Raw genomic sequence first — 23,082 nt, 5'->3', positions numbered from 1 at the left:
TTAGTAAAAAATTACAAAATATTGGGACTTGCTGATCCAAGTTGAATGCTTATGGAAAAAGAAATCCATTGTTATAACAGTTGTGACTGGAGCCCTTGGACCAATAGTTCAAGCATATCTTATATTATCAGATGTTACTTTTACCACCAAAAAACCCCACCCTGCTTGGAACTACCTTATATTCTTTGAGTCTGTCTTAATAATTCTTAGATCCTTGGTAAAGACTTGATAGCAAACAAAAACAAGCCTTACATTCTTCCATGTGGATCATCCCCAGTATGTAATAATAGAATGTGATCGTTTTCATACTAAGAGTTTTCCCATTTTTAAAATGGATACACTTGCCTAAACTCATACTGGAAAGCACTAGTGTCAGATATTCATAAAGTCTTTTATCCATCCACAATCCATATGCCATTATCCATGAAGGCATTCTCAATTACTGCTGTTGTGGACAGTGTTGAAAGCTGTTTGACAATGATAACCAAAAATTAGGAATTTGGTAGCACTTTTTCTGACACATTTTATTTAAAAATAATAACCTTTCAGGAGCTGTTGCTTACTTCATCAGATGCTTAGTCAATACTGGTATAACATGCTTCAAGAGATTCATATTTTGGTTGAAGTATTTTACACTTTGAACAAACTTACATATTCATTGCATTTATTAGCCTTCATCTATAGGCTACTGTATTTAAGGTGTACCACGGCAAAACATCAATGTACTAGAAAATATAAAGTTACTGGAACTGTTGTGGTGGACATTAAAATGTCTGAACTGAGATATAATCTAACATACTCTTCACAGGCTCTGTTCTTATAATATTTATCTGACATTTCCAGTATTATGTATATCAACTAATATATTTTTTTTATTAAAGAGTTTTACAAAAACAAGATTTTACAATATATCCCCAAATCCCCCCCACCCCAAACCCGCCCACTTCCCCCCCCCACTTCCCAGAGCTAAATACAGGATTATAGTTATAATAATCATATTCTAAATAAAAATTATGCATAATATACAATTAACCAAATTCATAATGTGCTTTAACTCCCCTTTAACATAACTACATACAAAGTACCAATAACAATATCCCTCTAAAATCTACTCATAAGCTAAATGGAATATATCAACTAATATTATATTATTATGTTCTATGTATTATAGAGAGCAATTCAACCATATTTATACATTTTGATCATGTCCGTTATCTTTATCTACAATGGTAAAGGCAGGGTAAACAATAAATTAGCAAATATTCTGAAAATAATTCCAAGATATATATTTATTGATTCTTGATCAAGTAAATTCTATGAATATTTACTTGACAGCCTAATATATTCAACTGGTCATTTCTACATAAGCAAAATATTTCACTAGACATTAGTACTGCCATATTCAAGACTCTTTCAGTCTTGCATCTCTAGCTGTATATGAACTACAATTCCAATCCCTTTGCAATCTTGGGAAAACATCTGGGAGATGTAAACCTCACAAATCTGAAGACACATGATTTACAACATACTACTTTGGCCATGTACAGCTGTTTTATATTAAAATTATCAAATTAAAATTTACAATTGTATTATTACACAATTGTTTGTTAATACTGTTTACATAAGAGAATCTAACTTTCTTTGCACAACTATTTATCTCTATGCAAGCTTTCTATTGCTTTCCATGTATGAATCTTTATGGCTTTTGACTAGGAAGTGATGCCAAATTCTTATTAATTGAGTTTGCATTCTGGTTTGTTTCACCACTATTAATTGAATTAATCTCCCTTGGCTGGCTCCACAAATTATGTCAAACCAAAGCCAAATCAGCTATAAATTTATTGAAATGTCAGTCAATATTGTTAGAGTATGCAATCAAATTAATTCATATTTTTATCTTTGGATAGAAATATTCAACAATGTATCCATTTGCATTAAAACATTTATTAGATAAGGTAATAAGTGGCTACTGTACTTAAGGTGACCCACTGTCTTAGATGTACTGAGCATTACAATCATTGGCTTCATTTGTGTTCTGATATTTTATTGCAGCCTCTATGTATGGTGTTGTGCTGTTGCCCATATTTTAAATTTTATTTTAAAGTAAGATAAACCTCATGAGAAACTAGTGAATAAAGAATGACACTCTTTTGGAGCATTTTTACATCCAATTAAATGTGCCCCTTTATCAAACAAAGTAATTGCACTGGCAGGTTCAGGGCTATGTGATAATTATCAGATCAATGCCGGCCAAGAGATTCTATGAAAAACATTTATACTAAGAAACTAATGTAAATACATAAAAGTTTTATATTTCCTCTTGAAAGAGAAATAAAAGCATATAATGAACAGCGATAATGAGGTAATTAGTCAGGGCTTTTTTTCTCATAGAACGCTCAGAACAGAGTTCCGGCACCTTTTTTGGATGGAACCTTGTAGGGTAGGCAAGGCGGGTTGTATGACATGTGTGAGTTCCGGCACCTTTTTCTTTTACAAAAAAAGCACTGTAATTAGTTATATTAACGTTAAATTCTCACTAGTACTTTTTTAAATATTGGAGGAAAAGAAAAGGAATATCAGAACCGTTGAGTTGGAGGTGGCTATTATAATAAAGAACATTCATTCCACTTTTGCCAATAAAATTAATACTAAGAAAATACAGAAACGTGATTTTGTATTGTTCCATCTTTTTCTCTACTGGAGTACATATTGTCAGTTACACAAGATCCTATGCTTGTGAATCTACAGTAATTAATTTTTTCTGTTTTTTTCTTTCATAATACACACCATGGCAAAACTTCACATTTTGGGATCTGCAGCAGAAATATAAAACAAATACCAAATTTCATCAGCACACTTGCTAAATTTAATGAAAAAATTATCATACGCCAACTTGAAAGTTTATGTAATTATTATTTAATATTTAATCAATTATCAATATATTTTGACAATGGGAAAACCAGTGCTTTGGCTGTTATTCCCCACAAATTAACGTAAATTCTAATTGTTAAAAAAGGAGTCCTATGTCACACACAAAATAAATAATAATGCCCTGTTTTTCACTTTATTGCAAAATCATCTGTTAATCAAAGCTTCCAATAAGACAAAATGAATGAAATTGCAGAAAACGATGCACTCAAAAGTATGACTTATCCAAACTATAAGCATTAGTAAATAGCAACTTACACCTGATATCTTGCTCTGTTCATAGAATCGGCGGTTTTGCATCAGTTGAAACTCCTAATGATTTTTCAACAGGAACATTTTTGTTTTGTTTTTCACTTTCACAGGATTGTTCAGTGAAAACATGACCACTTTAGCTGACTTCTCCTCTCTTCATTGACTCATTGCTGCAGTAGACAAAGTTTACTCATTAACAGTACTTTCTTTCCTGCTCTATATAAATGGGCTTGAAATACAGAAACTTTATAAAACTGGATACAGCACAGTTCCTGGGCAGGATATGTTGCTAATCGTGATTGGTTGAAGATTCTTATTGGGCAGTAACTAAAAAGTATATTGACAAATGCTAGCTTTTGCTTCTTTGAATGAGACAACCAAAAGGTGTATGAGATCAAGGCCAAGTGGAATTCCAGGTATTGAAAAAGGCAGAAAAGTGCCAGAAATAGAGCAGCTATGTTTATGCCTATAAATCTATTTAGCTGTAATTGTAATCTAAATATTCTGAAATGTATTCCAAAACATAGTTACCAATTAAATGCCAGTGTCAACAGGACATGATCTCTAATAACTGGCACTGAGAACAGATCTTAATAGATAGAGCTACTTCCTCATAAATCTATACAATTCATAATTTTATGAATGAAATCCATGTACACATATATACACCTCCACCCACACATACACACCTGTTAGCATATGGGGAGACAAGGGGGAAATTTAGCTTGATAACATTAAAGCCTGTTTCTTTCTGATATGTAAACTGATAAAATGGAATACATTGGAATAGAACTCAAATCAAAATTATATATCAAAATAACATTTTAAAAAATATTTTGGCATATATCATTCCTATCATTTTGAAACATCCCTCTATTATTTTACCTTCTGGAAATGTTGTCTGCTTTTACACTCTAATTGCATTCATATGGAAAAAGAATAGAGTAGTTTGTTAAGTATCAGGTGAATTCCAAATCCTATCATAGTATTATCTTTTAAAATAAATGGCTGTTTTGTTTCAGATGGCGCTTTCTATAAATTACTGGTCTCATTATGTTCTTTCATTCCTTGTTCATTACATCTGATATCAGCTGTTTCTCAGGGTTTTTATGAGTTTCTCCTCTCTCAGTGCTGTACACATGGTCACAATGTATATTTGCAAGACATTTTGTTTGCAATCTAATTTATAATTTATGAATTACTGGTATTAGGAATTAAATATGATAGTGGTAGTATGTCATATGTGTTAAAAAGTAAAAGGAATATTGTACAGAATGTTAGCTTTGTCTTCAAGGATAAAAATGTTTATGGCTCTTAAAAATAAATGTAACATAAAATCTCTTTTAAACATTTACTGTATATGCTTATTTTATCCATTTAATCATTGACTTAACTATTGCTCCATCTCTTCAGTACTTAGGCCTTCAAAGTCAACAGATAATAATGTGAAATAAATAAAACCTTTGTCACCCACTGCTGCATAAGATTTTACGTAACTCTCCTAAAAATAAGAAACCTTTGTACAGCTGGCCATAATATACATTGTATCACAAAAGAAGTAATCAAGTCTGATTTGGAAAAAAAATGCTGCTTACTGAAGTTAGCTAGATATTCAAACTTCTTATGAAGGGAGTTGTCTTACATTTTGTCATTGTTATGGTCTATCACACATCCTTCTACTGTTAATTTCTAGTTTTAATAGTAGTGTGATTTTATCTTTGTTTCTGTGCTGTTTAATTAATTTCAATGCTACTCAAATTGTCTATTGATGTGGTGTATTCTAATATTTTCTCTGGAGTATTTATTTATTTATTTATTTTATTTTATTTTATTTTATTAAACATATACCGCCCTTTCCCAAAGGACTCAGGGCGGTTTACAGGGCATTTAAAACAACCAATACAAAAGTTAAAAACAAATTAAAAAAGATTAAATCATCCCTAGAATTAAAACCCCAGTTAAAAAATTCTCAGCCTGGGCCAGAGAGCTCAAAGAGCCAGGTTTTCAGGTCCCAGCGAAATGTGCGGAGGTTGGGGGCAGTCCTAAGCTCCACGGGCAGCTGGTTCCAGAGGGCAGGCGCACCCACAGAGAAGGCCCTTCCCCTGGGTGTTATCCGCCGACAATCTTTTATCGGCGGCACCCTGAGAAGACCCTCCCTGTGGGATCGCACTGGATGAAGGGAGCTTGATGCCGGCAGCAGGTATTCCCTCAGATATCCCGAACCCAAGCCATTCAGGGCTTTATAGGTCATCACCAGCACCTTGAATCTCACCCGGAGGGCAACCGGAAGCCAATGCAGCTCACGGAGTAGAGGTGTTACATGGGAGTATCAGGAAACCCCCATCACAACTCACGCGGCCGCATTCTGCACCAGCTGAAGCCTCCGAGTGGTCCTCAAGGGCAGCCCCATGTAGAGAGCGTTACAGTAGTCTAGACAGGAGGTCACGAGCGCATGAGTGACTGTGCGTAGGGCATCCCGGTCCAGATAGGGTCGCAACTGGCGCACCAGGCGAACCTGGGCAAAAGCCCCCCTGGTCACGGCTCCTATATGATCTTCAAAATTGAGCCGTGAATCCAGTATTCTAGTCCAATGACTTTATTTTATTATTTATTCATTTTCTGTACCTGTTTCTTCAAAGTAATTTCTTCAGGTAATTTCACCAGGCAAATTCACCCTAAGATGCAGTGGTGTTTGCTAGTTTCATGGCTTGATGTTGTTACATTAACAATTACTCTTTTAAAACTTTTTTACATCAGTCTATAAGGAGTCTCAAGGCATGTCATGAAAGTGACCTAGAAACTAGGAACTTCAAATATTTGGTTCTATTATGTGGGCAGAATGCTCCTACCATCAATGCATTCAATTTATACTGAAACAAAACTGAACAGTGGTTTTAGTGATTGGGATTACAGTGGGATTTCCAGTGCTGCATATTTATTTATTTAAAAGCATTTATCTAGCTGTTCATTTTGAAACCAACTCTTGGTGGCTTACAACTAATAAAACAATATAGACAATCATAAATTCCTGCCCTCTGGAATGATTTACCCGTGGAACTTAGGACCGCCCCCGATCTGCGTTCGTTTCGCCGGGACCTGAAAACCTGGTTTTTCGATCTATCAGGCCTGGACTGAAGGGGTTTTAGCTTTCTAAATGTTGTTTTAATTGGGCTTAATTAATTTAATGTATTTTAATTCTATATTATTTTTATATTGTATTTTATGCTGCCCTGTAAACCGCCCTGAGTCCTTTGGGAATAGGGCGGTATAGAAATTTAAATAAATAAATAAATAAATAAATAAATAAATAAATAAATAAAACCATATGACAAAACAGAAAAACCATATGGCATATAGTTCCCAGCATTCCTTCAGCTTCTAGGGCAGACATGTCAAACACAAGGCCCGGGGGCCAGATCCGGCCCACGAAGTGATTTCATGTGGCCCGCGAAGCCATCCTGGAAAGAGTGAGGGAACGGCCCCCACTGCCTTGGCCCTGGCCCAGAGACCCTCCTTCTGCCAGAGACCCTCAGATCTGTCCCACTCCTGCCCAGGCCCCCATAGGCACCCTTGATGCGAACGAGGTAGAGCTGGCCACGCCCACCCAGTAGGCCATACACACTTTAGCCACGCCCACCCAGTAGGCCACACCCACCCAGGCCACACCCACCTGGCCCCCTGAGGGCAACCGCAATGCTGATGTGGCCCTCAATGAAATTGAGTTTGACACCCCTGTTCTAGGGGCATACCTCCCTGGAACACTGGATTATGGATGACAGGACACAAAGCCCTTTAGTCAACGTTTATCTGGTTGAAGGCCCTTATGAAGAAAGAACACTCTGGTGCACAGAGACAATCAATGATGGAACAGGAAGTACATAAATCTTTGCTTCCAAGGGAATTATTTTAGATACACAGAACAATATTTGGTCTCATTTGGAAATATTTGACTGCTATTTGTTTCATATAATTCAATCTTAGATTAGAAATTGTGTTTTTTTGTATCCTTATGCACCTTAAATCGTAGTGTGCTGTAAGTACTTGTAGTGGTTTTTAATCTGTGAATTTAACTCAGGTGATTGTTTGTCCTTTATATTCATTTTCTTAATGATTTTTGCTATATTTGTATTTATATTATTCAGAGAACTGGGTTGCAGGATTTGACAGGACCCTGGGATGTGTATATTTACCTTCACTTGCAAGAGTACTAGGTGTTTTACCTGGAATAAACTGCTGGCGTTATTTGTAACATATTTAACAGTCAGTTAAAATTGAGATTTCAGCCATATTAACAGTGTTAGTGAGGAATTACGAGTTGAGGCTACTGAGGGGATCTTCTAAATATATCTGGGGAAGTTTCTTTCAGCATTTTGAAACCCCTTTTTATTTTCTTCACACACATTCTTTATTCCATCCTCAGAGGTCAGAAATTTTACCAGAGAATATTTCATTTATGGATTGTTACAATTTAACTGTCAGCATAGATCCTATAATTCAATTATTTATTTTATGCATGATTATATCTTTCAAACTGTATTAATTCTTGAATAATCTTTCTACGGTAAATAACTTGTATATTCACATTGCAGCTCAACTAATTGTTGCTTTGGCTTATCTCCATTATTTCCTCTTCAGAAGTCTGGAATAAGGAAGAACAGACTTTGATCCTCTTAAGATGATTATGGGACCGGAGGCTAAAACAGATGAAGAACAGTTACAGGAACTGGGCATAGCTAGTCTACTGAAGAGAAGAACCAGGGGAGACAGGATAGCAGTGTTCCAATATTTGAGGGGCTGTCACAGAGAGGAGGGGGTCAACCTATTTTCGAAAGCACCTAAGGCCAGATAAGGAATAATGGATGGAAACTATTCAAGGAGAGATTTAACCTAGAAATAAGGAGAAATTTTCTGACAGTGAGAACAATCAACCAATGGAACAGACTGCCTTCAGATGTTGTTGGTGCTTCATCACTGGAGGCTTTCAAGAAGAGACTGGACTGCCAACTATCGGAAATGATGTAGGGGCTCCTGCTTGAGCAGGGGTTTGGACTAAATGGCCTACAAAGTCCCTTCCAATTATTCTATTCTATTCTGTTCTGTTCTGTTCTGTTCCATTATCATGTGATCACTTATTAACATAGTCATCACTTTCACTTCATTTTTCATAGGGCTGCTTTTAGTCCCCTGATCATTTTCATTGCCCTGAATTTCTCTGAACCCTTGGGGATCTGATCAGTGTAGAATATTTGCAGCAGAACTCTTAAAGTGGAATTATTATTTCTTACAATTTGGAAATTATCTTTATGTTCATGCAGTCTAAAACTCGACTTATTTTTTTTGCAATTACACCATAGTGCTGGCTCATATCAGAATGTAAAAACTGGTTATTTTTAACACATTTCTGTTGTTTTGAAATTTCAACTTTATTATTTGTCGGGCTATCTTCTGGTTTACAAAATTGTAGTTGATTTTAGAAGGCTACTATTTCAGATTAATTTGGAAAGAAACAAGAAACAAGAGGCTTAACTTTCTAAGGGTAACCCAGAAAACATGAGGAAAATGAAGAACTAAAGAACTTCCAATTGACTCAGATGACTATACCCACACAGTTTTCTTGGCAGAGTTGTGGCAGTAATTCTGGAATGTTTTTGGCTTCCCAATTTAATCTATAGCACTGGGCTTTCCTGATAATTTCCCATCCAAGTCTAACGCTGCTTAGCCTTTTGGAGCCTAATCAAGATCACCTGGGTTCTGCCAAATGCTGTAAATCTATTATACTTAGGACTTAGCACATTTTCATTGTGCATGGTTTGCTTCAATTTATTTTTAAAAAACAACAGGGCATAAAGAAGTACCTTCTGATTTTCACATTGTAGAGAATGTTGATTGACAGTACTTTTCTCTATTTCATCATAGCAAGGTAGAAGAGAGAGCCCCTTCACCAGTCAATCCTAAAAAATAGATATACCCAACTGATGAAAAATTGCTTCATAATGTAAACATGTGCATTTGTATCAAGAAATTATTGCCATTACATTCAATAGCATTTCTATAGGAGGGAATATAGGATGGCAGCTTTATTGTATGATCAGTGTATGAGTAATTCAAAAAATGAGCAAGCTATATCACTCACAATGAAACTTTATTAAAGGCTATATAACAATAAAACTAAGATTGCCATCATTTATTGTGCAGTGATAAGAAGTGTGGGCACTTTAAAATATTTGGCTAAACAGTGCATCCATTCTGGCATTTATTAAGAGACCTGTCATAAAGTAATTGACAGTCCAAGAGTCCAGCTTCTTTTCAATATGGCGGACGTGCGGGCGGCCGTGTGAGGTTGAGCTCTGCAGGTCCGAGAAGATAGGCGTCTTAGGAGCCCCTCAGGGCTTTTTCCTTTATGCCCTGGGTTGGGGGAAGGGTGGCAGCGATAAATTCTGCAATTGGTTAGGTTTTTACCAGCTTGACCGGCGTTTCGCTGGGCTGTCGGGTTGCTATCTGCTCAGCTGGTTGTCGGGAGTTTCCGGCTATGTCGGGCGGTCTTGGCTTCTTCGGCGGCTTCTTCGGCGGCGTTCGGAGTTCCCGGCGGCTGGCGGCGGCGGTGTTGCGGCGGCGGCGATGGAGCTGTTTGCGAGCTGCTTTGACCCGCCTTTTCTATCGCTTTCTTGCCTGCCTCTGCTTCTTGCCTGCTTTTTGCCTGCATCGATGATGCTTTTGGTTATTCTAATGGCGACGACGGCGGCGGCGGTGGCGGCGTTGTTCCCGGGCCGTTTTCGGGCCACTTTACCATTGATTGTTGTGGTCTGGCCTGCTTCTACCGGACTGTTTGTCCCGCTGCCGCCTGGGCCTTTTTGGCCCTTTTTCATCGGCGGTGGCGGTGGCTCTCCCCGGATTGTGTGCGGCTTTGGCGGCGTTCCGGTGGCTACGGTGATGGCGGCGGCGGTGTCCATAGCGGCCCAGCGGCAGCGGCTTCGATGACTCAGCGATGGCGTTATGGCCGGTTTGCCGGCCCCCCGGTTGGTTCTGCATATCCCAGATGGGTTGGCACCCCCATTGTTTTTGATGGCCCTGAAGGTTCCTGGGCTAGCCGGTGGATCCCGGTGGAGCCCAGTGGAGCCTTGTGGACTTGGGTCATTTCAAAGGACTCTGGAAGACCGGCGCCCCCCAATACACTTGCTGTGATCTGGCTGGTGTCTCGGGACTTTGAAGGGGCTCCGGGGAATTTAATGGACCTGGGGGAGCCAATCTTTGTTGACCACAGTCTGGAAGGCCCTAATAATTATGGAACTGAGGGCCTATGGACTGGTGGCCAGTTACAACCTCTAGGAATGACGGGACAACGGGGGACTTGGCCGTTATCAGAATTGACTATGATTGCTTGTTATTTCTGCTTTTACAATCGATTGCGTATTGCCCCTTATACCCCAAAGGATAGAGAACTCTGGGTATTAGCCATTGTGAGAGTATGGCCGAATCTACATCTGCTGCCCCTAGAGGTGAGAGCTCTATGGGGCATGCCATACCCAGTGCGGTTGCTCCAGACTTCCATCCCCCCCGAGAATTGGCTCTGTGGCCGTCGTGAGAGGACGGTGGTAGGCCTGCCCGGGGGGTTTATCCAGCTGAGTGGCAGCGGTTGGACGGAGGCCTGGGACTCCTTCTCTGAATAGATCCTCCTCATGGACTATTATCTATGGACTGCCTGCGATCCGGACTGCTATTTATTTATGCCTTCCTTTAAATATTCTTCCACGGACTTGTGCGCCCTCAGGGGTGCTCCCCCCTCCTGGGTGCGACCCGCCTTGCCAGCCGATTATAACCTCGAGGAAGGGCCCATTTATTGGGACCCTGAGAGTTGGCTGGGCACGGGTAGGGGCCTTCGACGTAGACCTAATAAGAGGCCCCTGATTATTTTTCTGTCAAAATTTTTTAGGGGGTTAGGGAGGCGGGAGGGTTCTTTTGGTTGTTTGGATAAGGGGGGCTATCCAACTACCGCTGTTCTGGCTAGGGCCGATGTAGATCGCAGAGGGGAGGAGCGGGGGTCGGTCACCTCCGGGGCTCCAGGGCTGGTCGTGGGGCTACCTATTCCCACGACATCAGGGAATGGCAGCAGATGTAGGAGCAGAGGGCCGTATCAATCTCAGGGAAGGCCTCTCCGCTGCTTACAAGCGGTGAGGCACTCCGACCCTCTGCCTCTACCCCAAGGTCCCGGGAGTGAGGGTGTGCAGCCCCCTGAGCTCCGGCTGGTGTATTTGAATGCCAGGTCTGTCTCTAATAAGGCTCCTCTCGTTCGTGACCTGGTCGAGGGTGAGCAGGCGGACCTGGCTTGCATCACGGAGACTTGGTTGGGCCCAGAGGGCGGGATTCCTCTGGTCGACCTTTGCCCACCAGGTTTCCGGGTGCTGCACCGGCCTCGGGCTCAGGGTAGGGGTGGGGGTGTGGCTGTTGTTATGAGGGAGACCTTGTGTCCGCGGGAGGCCACCGTTCCTCAGATAGTCGGGTGTGAGTCTCTCTTTCTGAGATGCGGCCCTGGTGCGCAGTTGGGCTTGCTGCTGGTGTACCTTTCGCCTAGTCACGCAGCAGCAGCCCTGCCTGAGCTGCTCGATGTCCTCTCTGGGCTGGTGGTTGAGTTCCCCAAACTTATAGTTTTGGGGGACTTCAATCTACCATCGCTGGGAGGATCATCTGAGTTGGCTCGGGAGTTCATGGCTTCCATGACGGCCATGGACCTGACGCAAGTAATTTCGGGACCGACTCATGAGGGAGGCCACACCCTTGACCTAGTTTTCTTATCTGGACGGTGGTTAGATGATCTTGGTGGGGGCTCTCCAATTATTATGCCCCTGTCATGGACCGATCATCATCTCCTGCGGCTGGTCTTCCGTTTTGCCACCCCCCGCCGTGGGTGTGTGGAACCAATTAAATGGTACCGCCCCAGACGCTTAATGGATCCCCAGAGGTTCCAGGCAGCGCTGGGGTCCCCACCTGCCTCCCTTGCTCACAGCTCGGCAGACGCCTTAGTGGAAGCCTGGGAAAGGACGGCCACTGAGGCTCTTGACCGAGTTGTACCCCTGCGGCCCCTGACCCGGTGCAGATCTCGTCGAGCTCCATGGTTCTCTGCGGAGCTCCGGGAGATGAAGCGTCGGAGACGGGGCCTAGAGAGCGGTTGGAGGTCCAGCCGATCCGAATCCGACCGATTGCGACTAAGAGCCCACATTAGGTCTTATCTCGCTGCGATAAGGGAGGCGAGGTCTAACCACTTCGCCACCCTTTTCGTGTCCGCAGATAATCGCCCGGCCGCCCTGTTTAGGGTGACTCGCTCCCTCCTAAATCAGGAGGTGAGGGAGGATCCCTTGCAGGGTCGTGCCGAGGAGTTTAACCAACATCTGTCGGACAAAATCGCTCGGATTCGGACCGGTCTGGACTCTGACTGGGCAGAGTCTGACGATCAGGACACAGGCGGTCTTGTCGATATCACCTGGGAGGAGTTTGATTCTGTGACTCCGGAGGAAGTGGACAGGATCATGGGGAGGCTGAGCACCACCACATGTTTATTGGACCCGTGCCCTTCCTGGCTGGTCTATGCAGCCCGGGAGAGGACACGCAGCTGGTTCCAGGCAGTTATATCGGCTTCTCTGAGTGAGGGTAGCTTCCCCGCCGTCTTGAAAGAGGCGGTGGTGAGGCCTCTCCTCAAGAAGCCTGCCTTGGACCCAGCTGTATTAAACAACTTTCGTCCTGTCTCCAACCTTCGCTTTCTTGCGAAGGTTGTTGAGAGTGTGGTGGCGCATCAGCTCCCTCTGGTCCTGGATGAAGCGGATTATCTAGACCCATACCAATCGGGTTTCAGGCCCGGGCACAGCACGGAGACGGCATTGGTCGCGCTGGTGAATGATCTCTGGAGGGCTTGGGACGGGATATTCCTCTGTTCTAGTCCTATTAGACCTCTCGGCGGCTTTCGATACCATCGACCATGGTATCTTGCTGCGGCGTCTCAGGGGACTGGGAGTGGGAGGCACAGTTTTACAGTGGTTCTCCTCCTATCTCCAGGGACGTTCGCAGTCGGTGTTGGCAGGAGGGCAGAGGTCGACCGCGAGGTCTCTCATTTGTGGAGTTCCTCAGGGGTCGGTCCTCTCGCCTCTCCTGTTCAACATCTACATGAAACCGCTGGGTGAGATCATTCGTGGCTTTGGAGTTGGGTATCATCAGTACGCTGATGATACCCAACTTTTCCTTTCGACCCCAAACCACCCCAGTGATGCCCTCAACGTGATGTCCCGGTGCCTGGAGGCGGTTCGGGTCTGGATGGGGAGGAACAGACTTCAACTCAACCCCGACAAGACTGAGTGGCTTTGCATACCTTCATCCCGGGTTTATTCGGATATTCCACCTCTGGCTATGGGGGGTGAACTATTACCCCCCGTAGATAGGGCTCGCAACTTGGGAGTCCTCCTAGATTCACGGCTCACCTTGGAAGACCATGTAGGAGCTGTGACTAGGGGGGCCTTCGCCCAGGTTCGCCTGGTGCGCCAGTTGCGGCCCTATCTTAGCCGGGATGATTTGTGCACGGTCACTCATGCGCTCGTGTCCTCTCGTCTGGACTACTGCAACGCTCTCTACATGGGGCTGCCCTTGAGGACCACCCGGAAGCTCCAACTGGTACAGAATGCAGCCGCGAGAGTTGTGTTGGGAGTCTCCCGATACTCCCACGTTACACCGCTGCTCCGTGAGCTGCATTGGTTGCCAGTTGTCTTCCGGGTGAGATTCAAGGTACTGGTAACGGTGTTCAAAGCACTCCATGGCATGGGGCCGGAGTACCTTAGGGAACATCTGCTGCCGGCATCAAGCTCCCTGCGCCCTGTGCGTTCCCACAGAGAGGGCCTCCTCAGGGTGCCACCGATCAGAGAATGTCGATTGGTGGCCCCCAGGGGGAGATCCTTCTCTGTGGGCGCTCCGGAGCTGTGGAACCAGCTACCGGTAGAGCTCCGGATGGCGCCCGATCTTTGCTCCTTTTGTCGCGATCTCAAGACCTTTCTGTTTGTACAAGCCGGCCTAGCCTGATGGGGATTGGTGGGGTTTTTTATTTTTGGTGGTTTAGTTTTTAACTTGGTGTTTTAGAATTCTATTTTAACTGTTTTAATATGGGCAATTATTTAATCTCTTTTTAACGTTTGTATTTAGTATTTTATTCTGCCCTGTGAACCGCCCTGAGTCCTCAGGGAGAAGGGCGGTATACAAATATTATTAAATTAAATTAAATTAAATTAAAGAGATTACTGAAGAACTCCCTGGGGCACTACATTAACACAGTTGTGGGTTTGCATCCTCTGAGAAAGATGAGAGCTAGACAATTTCAAACTCGAAAATAAGATCAGCAAGCTAAAATCAAACACCAGGAAGTTAGAGCAGATTAAAGAAAAGAAACTGAAGAATAAGAAAACCAAAGAATACCTTAAGAAGAAATATTACCTGGAAACAGGATTAAAGAAGCACTGGAAATAATAAAAGAGCAAATAACAGCTACATCGAAGAAGATTGCATACTATATAGTCAGAATCTTTAATTTCAATCAAATCAGAAACATTTCTACCAATCCATCAGTGGAGAGATTGCAATGAACCAGTTGATACCTGACAAAGAAGAAACAATGCAGTTCTGGATGCAGCTATGGGACAGCCTAAGGAATTATAATAAGAATGCAGCTTGGATAGAAGAGATAGATAAGTTTTAAAAAGCTGAAATGAAAGAACTTATAGCAGAAAGGGAGGAATAAGAGGCAAGGATGATCAAGAATTAATCAGCACCAGGTGAAGATAAACTGTATGTCTTTTGGTTGAAACATCTTACTGGTCTACACCAAATCACTGCCAAGCAGAAAAGAGACGTAAAAATAAAATACCAGGCAGAGTAGATTACAACAATGCCTGGCAATGGTTAAAAGCAGGAAAAATAAAGAAAGACATGGAGGAGTTAATTCTTTCTGCACAAGACCAAGCCTTAAGCAGAAATGCATACAGAGCCAGAATTGAGAAGATAGATAGACAGGTAGTATTTCTTGCAGATTTTTTTTAATCCACCATTGTTGTTATTTTGTCCTGCTATTGCTTGTAGTCATTCTGTGCAATCTTCTTACAGCAGCTAACTAGGTGATCCACTCTCCCTGCAAAGAAGCTGAAGAAACAGTGGATTACCTAGTTAACTGCTGTAAGAAAATCGCACAGGCTGACTAGAAGCAATAGTATGACAAAAATGCATCAATGGTGCATTGGAAGATCTGCAAAAAATATCACTTGCCTGCAAGCAAGAACTGGTGGGATCATGAAATAGAGAAAGTAATAGAAAATGGAAAAGCTAAAGTGCTCTGGGACTTTAGAATTCAAACATACAAGCACTTGGCAAATAACACCAGAGACTTAACAATTGTCAATAAAAAAGACAAAAAAGTCTGGACAGGGGACATGGCAGTACTTGGAGACAGCAGAAGAGAAAGAACTAGAGAAGATAACAAAATACAAAGACCTTCAAATATAAATAGAACAACTCTGGCAAAAGAAAGCAAATGTAGTACTGATAATATTAGGTGCCTTGGTTGTAATCCCAAAATAACTTAAGCACCACTTGAACACCGTTGATATTGACAAACTCACCCTCAGTCAACTGCAAAAGGCAGTTTACATCCTAGGATGATACCTTCTGACTTACACATCTCCCTATCCAAGTCTTTGGGAAGGACTCAATAGATGAATAAATAGATGATTAACCATAATATTCATATCCAAGCTTTGACTATCACTTTTATTTCGTAAGGATGATTATGAGATTTACGTAGAATTCAGCTTTTCTTGGAAGTAAAAGCAATCTTGACGCTAGCACTTTGTAGTACATTAACTTCCTGTTTATTTTATTTTTTTAAAAAATACAATAATCATTCCTTTTTTTAAAAAAATACAATAATCATTTGGATCCTTGCAAGTACCTAGCCAAAATGACCAATACATTTTCTAGCACCAGATAGGAGATACAGGATATGTGACTGAGTGTCCCTACTGGATTTTATTTCTATTTCTCATTCAATTCTATGGACAATTGTAATCTATTCCTATTATCAATTACTTCTCAACTTTATAAAGATATTTGTAATCAAAGTGAGCCTAGGTTATTTTGAAGAGCAGGTTGAAAAAAAATATAAACTTGCATTATATTTGAAAAAGTAGAGTGCAAACACAACATGCTCTTTAATGGGACATAAAGTGGAGAGGAAATGTATTGGGGTTGGGCAGTAGTATGGGAGTATTTTAAGTTTTCATTCATTCAGGAGCAACATTTGATCAGAGGGATTTGTTGTTATTTTGTGTTTATTCAAAACAATTGTGTCAGCTTTACTATATTCCATGTTCAAAACCAGTTTAATCTGAACAGTAGGGAAGGGATAGTACTTTCCACTGCAGCTGAGGGCAACAAGCTATTCTGGAGATGCAGTGTTCAGCTATATAGCATAGAGTTCTCTAGATGTTACCTAGCCCAATAACGAAATGTTTGGAAACCAACCCCCAAGCTTGGAGAACAAACCTTCATCCTAGTGGTGAGATTCAGCCAGTTCACACCACTTTGGCAGAACCGGTAGCTAATTTTTGTTGCTCATGCCCAGAATGGACTTCCCGAAACAGCATCCACACAGAGAACTGGTTGTTCACATATTTGAATCCCACCACTGGCTAGGGTATCTTGTGCCTCAGTGTATTCTTTTTCAGCCCATTGTTAGGATTGCTACCTCAGTTATCTATTGGTGGTACAACCCATGCAGGGTCTTGTGTTACCATGGCATTTCATCTGCTTGATCTTTTTTCCAGGTCTGCTGCTGCCTTAGGAATTTTCCCAGCAGCTCAACTTTGGGTGCCATTTTACCAGTGGTGGGATTCAGCCAGTTTGTACCACTTTGGCAGAACCGGTAGCTAATTTTAGTTGCCCAGGCCCAGAACGGACTTCCAGAAGCGGCATCCACACAGAGAACTGGTTGTTCACATATTTGACTCCCATCACTGCTTCACCCTCATAGAGTTCTCTGCTACAGATGTCAGTCCTTCACATTTGCCAAGATAGATTACTGCTTTGTATATTTTAACAGTAGGGCTGGCCATCAAAAGCAGGATATTGCAATGAATTTCCTATCTTCATATCATTAACTCTCTGATCCTTTTCAAGCTTAGTTCTGATATACTGTTGAGATTCAGGGTCAGCCTGTGGGTTCGGCAGTTGGGTTGGACGATTCAGAGGAGGAGGGGGGGTGTTGCAGAGCCTGCAGAGTACAGCCCTGAGGCTTCGCAGAGCCCTCAGCCAGGCCCCTCCCATCTGGTTACGATGCAGACCCAGCTGTGTGAGCCTGACAGCGTGGATGAAGATGACCCACAGCTGGCCCTGTTCAAGGACGCCCGATGCAGGAGGCAGTCAATCAGGAGTAAACAGAGGAAGGCAATGGGGCACCTCGGAAGGAGGCAGAGAGAAGCCACGCCTTGAACTGTTTAAAAGGGGAATGTGTGGGAGGGCTGGTTTGCTGAAGGAAACCGTTTGAATAGCTCCTGTTTCATGGTTCGTGTTTTTGTTTTGCTCTGTTTGCTCTGTTTTGTGTCAATAAATTTGGCAGGCTTAGTTCCAGCCTCTTGCCTTTTTGTAAAGGGGTTGTCCCTGCCTTTTCTGCAGGGCCGGTAGTAGGCTGGTACAGAACATATACTATCTCTGCTGTCAGAGATATTCCAGTTCCAGTTTGAGAAGTCAATTGTTCATAGATAGAAGAAAGTAGGTATCTCAGTTTACCTCAGTCTTTTTCTTTGTTAGACTCTTAGCAATTTGCAGACAGCAGGAAGGGAGGGAGGGTGCACAAAATCAGCATATTTCTGAAGAATACGCAAGATTGGTGTCATTAGTCTAGGATTCTACCATCTGAAATTTATAACAGTATCTGAAATTAACAAATAACCTAATCTTCACATTTCTCAAAAAACAAATCTTGATATGTTCCAGAAATAATATAGAACGTGTTTCAAAGTTTGCTTTGTATTTAGACACCTGCTATCTCTGTTTCAGGGACGCGGTGGCTCAGTGGGTTAGGATGCTGAGCTTGTCGATCAGAAGGTCGGCAGTTTGGCGGGTCAAATCTCGAGTGCCACGTAACAGAGTGAGCGCCTGTTACTTGTCCCAGCTTCTGCCAACCTAGCAGTTCAAAAGCACGTAAAAATGGAAGTAGAAAAATAGGGACCACTACGGTGGGAAGGTAACAGTGTTCCGTGCGCCTTTGGTGTCTAGTCATGCCGGCCACATGACCACAGAGACATCCTTGGACAAGCGCTTGCCCTTCGGCTTTGAAACGGAGATGAGCACCAGCCCCTAGAGTTGGAAATGACTAGCACGCATGTGTGGGGGAACCTTTACCTTTATCTCTGTTTCAGTTTTATATCCAGTTGTGAATTCTGTGTTTCCATTGTTGTTTTTCTTGTTCTTCACTAGAGACAAGAATCATTCTTCACTTGAGACAAGAATCATACATACATTCATATTTTTCTTCTTTTAATCCATTCAACTATCAACTATAACTGAAACTTGAATTGTACAATTATGACCTATTCATTTTCAAATTAATGCTTTAGCCCCTATCCCCATCCTATTACTTTTAAGTATTTCAAATTAATTTAATTGAACTCACAACCTTACAATCTTGAAACATTCCTTCTCCTTCAAATACACACTTCATTTTAATCTTGGAAGATAGCTCTTTATTGTTTCTGATTGATTGTTGTTTTATGTTGGCATAATACACTTGTCTCTTCTAGGGGAAAGTTTTCTCTCTCACTTAAAATATTAGAACCTCAATTTTTTTATGAAACCAAAAAATGGAAGATTTCAGATAAATAAAATGAAGAGTTTTTCACATGCTAGTATTCACTATTATACAATATAATGATGCAATGCTACTTTATAAGGTCTCCACTTTCTCAAAAAGTTTAAAATAAAATCATGAAGCTAATTTTTTTTCTTGCTGCGCCTGATAATAAGGCTTACTTCTTGCAAGAAAATCTGCTCTAGTTTTTATTAACCAGAACATTTTTGAGGGTTTAAATGACTCAATACATGGTATTTAAGATTTTTATTTTCTAATCATAATTGAAAACATATAACTCTACTTTTTCAATACCTATCCAGATTTTTCTCAGAGTGAATGCACTTAATACCACTTATTTTCAAACATTAACCTTAGAATCCACTAGAAATTACATAACTTTTGATATATGATATCTTTAATTTAAGAGTTGAAAGAAAAGTCTTCATCAGGGTCCAGTCCAAGCCTGACCCTCGCTCTAAGGCTCCCATGTTCCCCTTCAGATGCTAGGTTCAATTGATTTAGTCAGGACTTCCCTTGCGGCCAAAACTTGTTTTGTCAGTTTGCAGATAAATAGAAGTCTGGGAAGACTCTGGTTTCCTCACAGAATATGGGCACCTCCTTTCAAGGGAACACCACCAATGGTTTTCGGACCAAAAAGGGGTCCGGGAGGACCTGCTGCTCCCCTATGCAGTGGGTACGGGCATCTCCTTCCAACAACCTTTTCCTGCTCAGACTTTTCCTGCCCACAGTTTTCAGACTCAGGAGACTCTGGGGGGACCTGCTGCACTTTTAAGCAGTGAGTACGGGACCCTTCTAATCCAGGCTTTGCTCACTGACTTCCCAGCTGGTTGCCCAAATCCGACTCTCTCATTTTCCCTTCCATTCCATTTTCACACAGCCTTTCCCTTTTCCCTAACAAAAGGTCCTGTGCTCTGGCCAAACCCCCTTGCTTTTCAGGGTCTGTCACTTGAACAGATCCTTTTTGTAATTAGGAAAGGCAAGAGGGAGCAGCTTTGATTGGGAGAAAGGTCTTCTCATTCACATACATAGACATACCCACATTTCCCTCATTCTCTTGTCTTTAAAAGTTAAAATTTAGAGGTAGTAACCTTCTTTCCAAAGCAGCCCTTGTGCTCAAACTCAAAACTCCCTTTACTATCCTTGCTTCAGATGGGCAGGGTCTGGGAAACCCACCCACAGACACAGGGGGTATGCTGCTGGCAAGATGGAGGCTTAACCAAGCCCAGTACATTGTTAGTTTAGAGTCCCATTCTGGGTGCCAAATTGTTGAAAGAAAAAATCATCAGGGTCCAGTCCAATCTGGGAATAAATAAAATGGAGGCTGTTTGAAAGAAGGTTCTTGTTTATTTAGTTGCTGGAAACTTCAGTGACACAGCATGTTTCTGGGGTAGCTGACAAAATGGAGCTGGGAGTGGGTGGGTTTTTATACCTTTTGGAGGTTTTATGTTTGGAGTTATTCCTGTTTGAGGTTGTTCCTATTCCTGTGTCATGTACTTTGACCTGAGCTTTTGCTATTCTAATGGTGGTGGGTTAATCCTATTATGTCCTAAAGGCCATGTTCTGTTCTTGGGAGTCTTTGTTTTTCTAATCCCATTAGCTCAAACCTTCTCTGGGGCTGTGGCTGAAGGAATTTTGCTTATGATTAGGTGGCCCAGTCTTTCTGAACAGGATTATCAAATCTGCATTTCTACAGAGCTGGCCTGCTCAGTTTCTGCTTAGAGAAAAGGGAAACGTTTCTGCCTTTTAAGATTTTCTTCATTATTGTTCTGTTTCAAGCAATGGGCTGCTGATTCAGACAGATAAACTCCACAGAAAGGATTTCATGCAGTTTATTTTAATTCATCAGGCATTCTCTAAACATTAACTCACAGTTACTGGAGAGATTCTTCTGAAGTACATTTCAAAGTACATTTCATAATCTTATCCCATCACACAGGTAAAAAGAGGTAATATTTCCCATGTTGAACGGAGCAAAAAGCCCCGCCGTGGCTCTCATGGCTGGAATTCATTACAAGACATGCAGCTCTGCATGTATGCAGGAAACCCAGGTATCCCAAACAGAAGTCCCTCCCAGTTGCCAATCCGAAACACAGATGTGACCAAGTAAGTTAAAACTACATTACCCAGAAGGCTATCCCTTAAGGGGACAGTTCTTAATTCCTAAAATAACTGTCTACTCTGACCAGCACAATTATTCTTTTGGGGAAATATAATATTCTGCCCTTTTAAATATCCCCCCAAATATTTCCTTCTCTAGGAGGGTGGGTGGGTATTGACTTCCAACATAAGTAAACGGGTGGAAAACATATCTCAGTAAAAACACTTTTAATATAACAAAAGTAGTTTCAGACATGTTTCGTTATCATCAGTATGGCATTTCACTCCTTTCTGAGGAAAGTGAACTCTAATGCCATCAGTATCAAAGACACCCCCTCCCAAATTAGTGGTATCCCCAAAGTATGGAAGAATATATCATTAGGATGTTATGTCTCTGTTGTCATGTTTTCCTATACCTTAAATATTATTAAAATAGAACAGTTGACCAACAGGCATCTCAATAAAATACACAATGTAGGAATTTCCGGTTTTGCGTGGTAGCAACCGGATGCAGGCTTGCAGATTCTCCGCACCCCTGTGGCTAATTTCATCTTGCCGGGGTGAAGTTGCCCCAGAGAGGTGGTGAAGAAAGAAGGGTGCTCCAGCAATTCTGGAACAATGGCGGTCGTTCCGTTCAACTTGGGGAAAGCTTTCTAACCCAACAGGAGAAAGGCTGGCCATACTTCATTGACAAGCCTAAGTTATTTGCAACCAAAATACTAACCAGCACAACTGTAAACAGCGTGTTTGAAACTGGGTGAGGAATTTGATCTTCTCTTTTCTATTCTATATTTAATTTCCTGGAAAAGATCCCCAAGAAGCAAAATACCTCCAAAAGGGAAGGAGAGGGATTTCCGCCCCATCCTTATACTAACAGAAGGGGCAAATTAATCTTTTTATGGAGGATCAAAATATATGGAAGTGAAATAATCATAAAACCTGGACTTTAAAACTTAAATCTGGGTAACTCTAATATTGTTGAGTGGTTAAGTCTCATTCTAAAGACAATTGTTCATTTTGGAAATTGAAAAACAAATAGATGCTGACACCTAGTGGTGGATGAAGACTATGACAGTTATGACTTTCATATAAGACTTGCCAAAAGCTGGGAAAAGCTAATCTGTGTTTGTGACTTTCAAACCTTTAACCACAAAGAACAGCTGTGACAAAAAAAAGACAATAATCTGGGCTGTAGACAAAGAGAGAATTATAAATTTCAGAAAAAACATCTTTTTTGAACTATTTGGATTACAAATATCTATTTAACTGGGACTCTGAAGCTATTTGCAGAGAAAAGAAAAGAATAGAAAAACTCAAATTCTTGGCCATTACGGATCAGAGACACATAGAAAGAACATATCGAGAAAACATAAATACTCCACAGGAGGAGATATATAATATACTGCAACTATTTCAAACAACAATGATTTTAAACCACAAAGAAATTCAAAATAACTTTGAAAATATAAATCAATCTATTTCCAAGTTAACTTTACAACAAAAAAATTCCCAGAAAACAGCATCAGAGAAGGAACAGATAAAACAGATAAGTGGATACAAAATTGAGAATAGAGATTTAAAGATGGAACTTAACAAAACAAGGAAATATGATTTAATCCTAGTGGAAAAAAATTCACAGGAATTGGAAAAAACAACTGATCCCCGAAGACTCCAAAATAAATCTGAGGACAAGAAAACAGATTGGATAAAATGGACTGTAGAGAAGTCCGGAACATCAGAGAGAGAGGAAATGATAAGAGAAGCAGAGAGAAAGAAAAAGAAAAACATTTTCAACAAACATGGAAAGGCAGAAGCCCTGTACAAAGACACTTCATCTGATTTACTTTTTAAATCTACAGTAACATTTATGAACATATGGAAAGACCTTTTGACTCAGCAAAACACATTGATCAAGA

Source organism: Vipera berus (genome assembly GCF_964194415.1).
Source record: "Vipera berus genome assembly, chromosome: 6".
Taxonomy (NCBI): Eukaryota; Metazoa; Chordata; class Lepidosauria; order Squamata; family Viperidae; genus Vipera; species Vipera berus.
Note: the sequence above shows the minus strand (reverse complement) of the source record.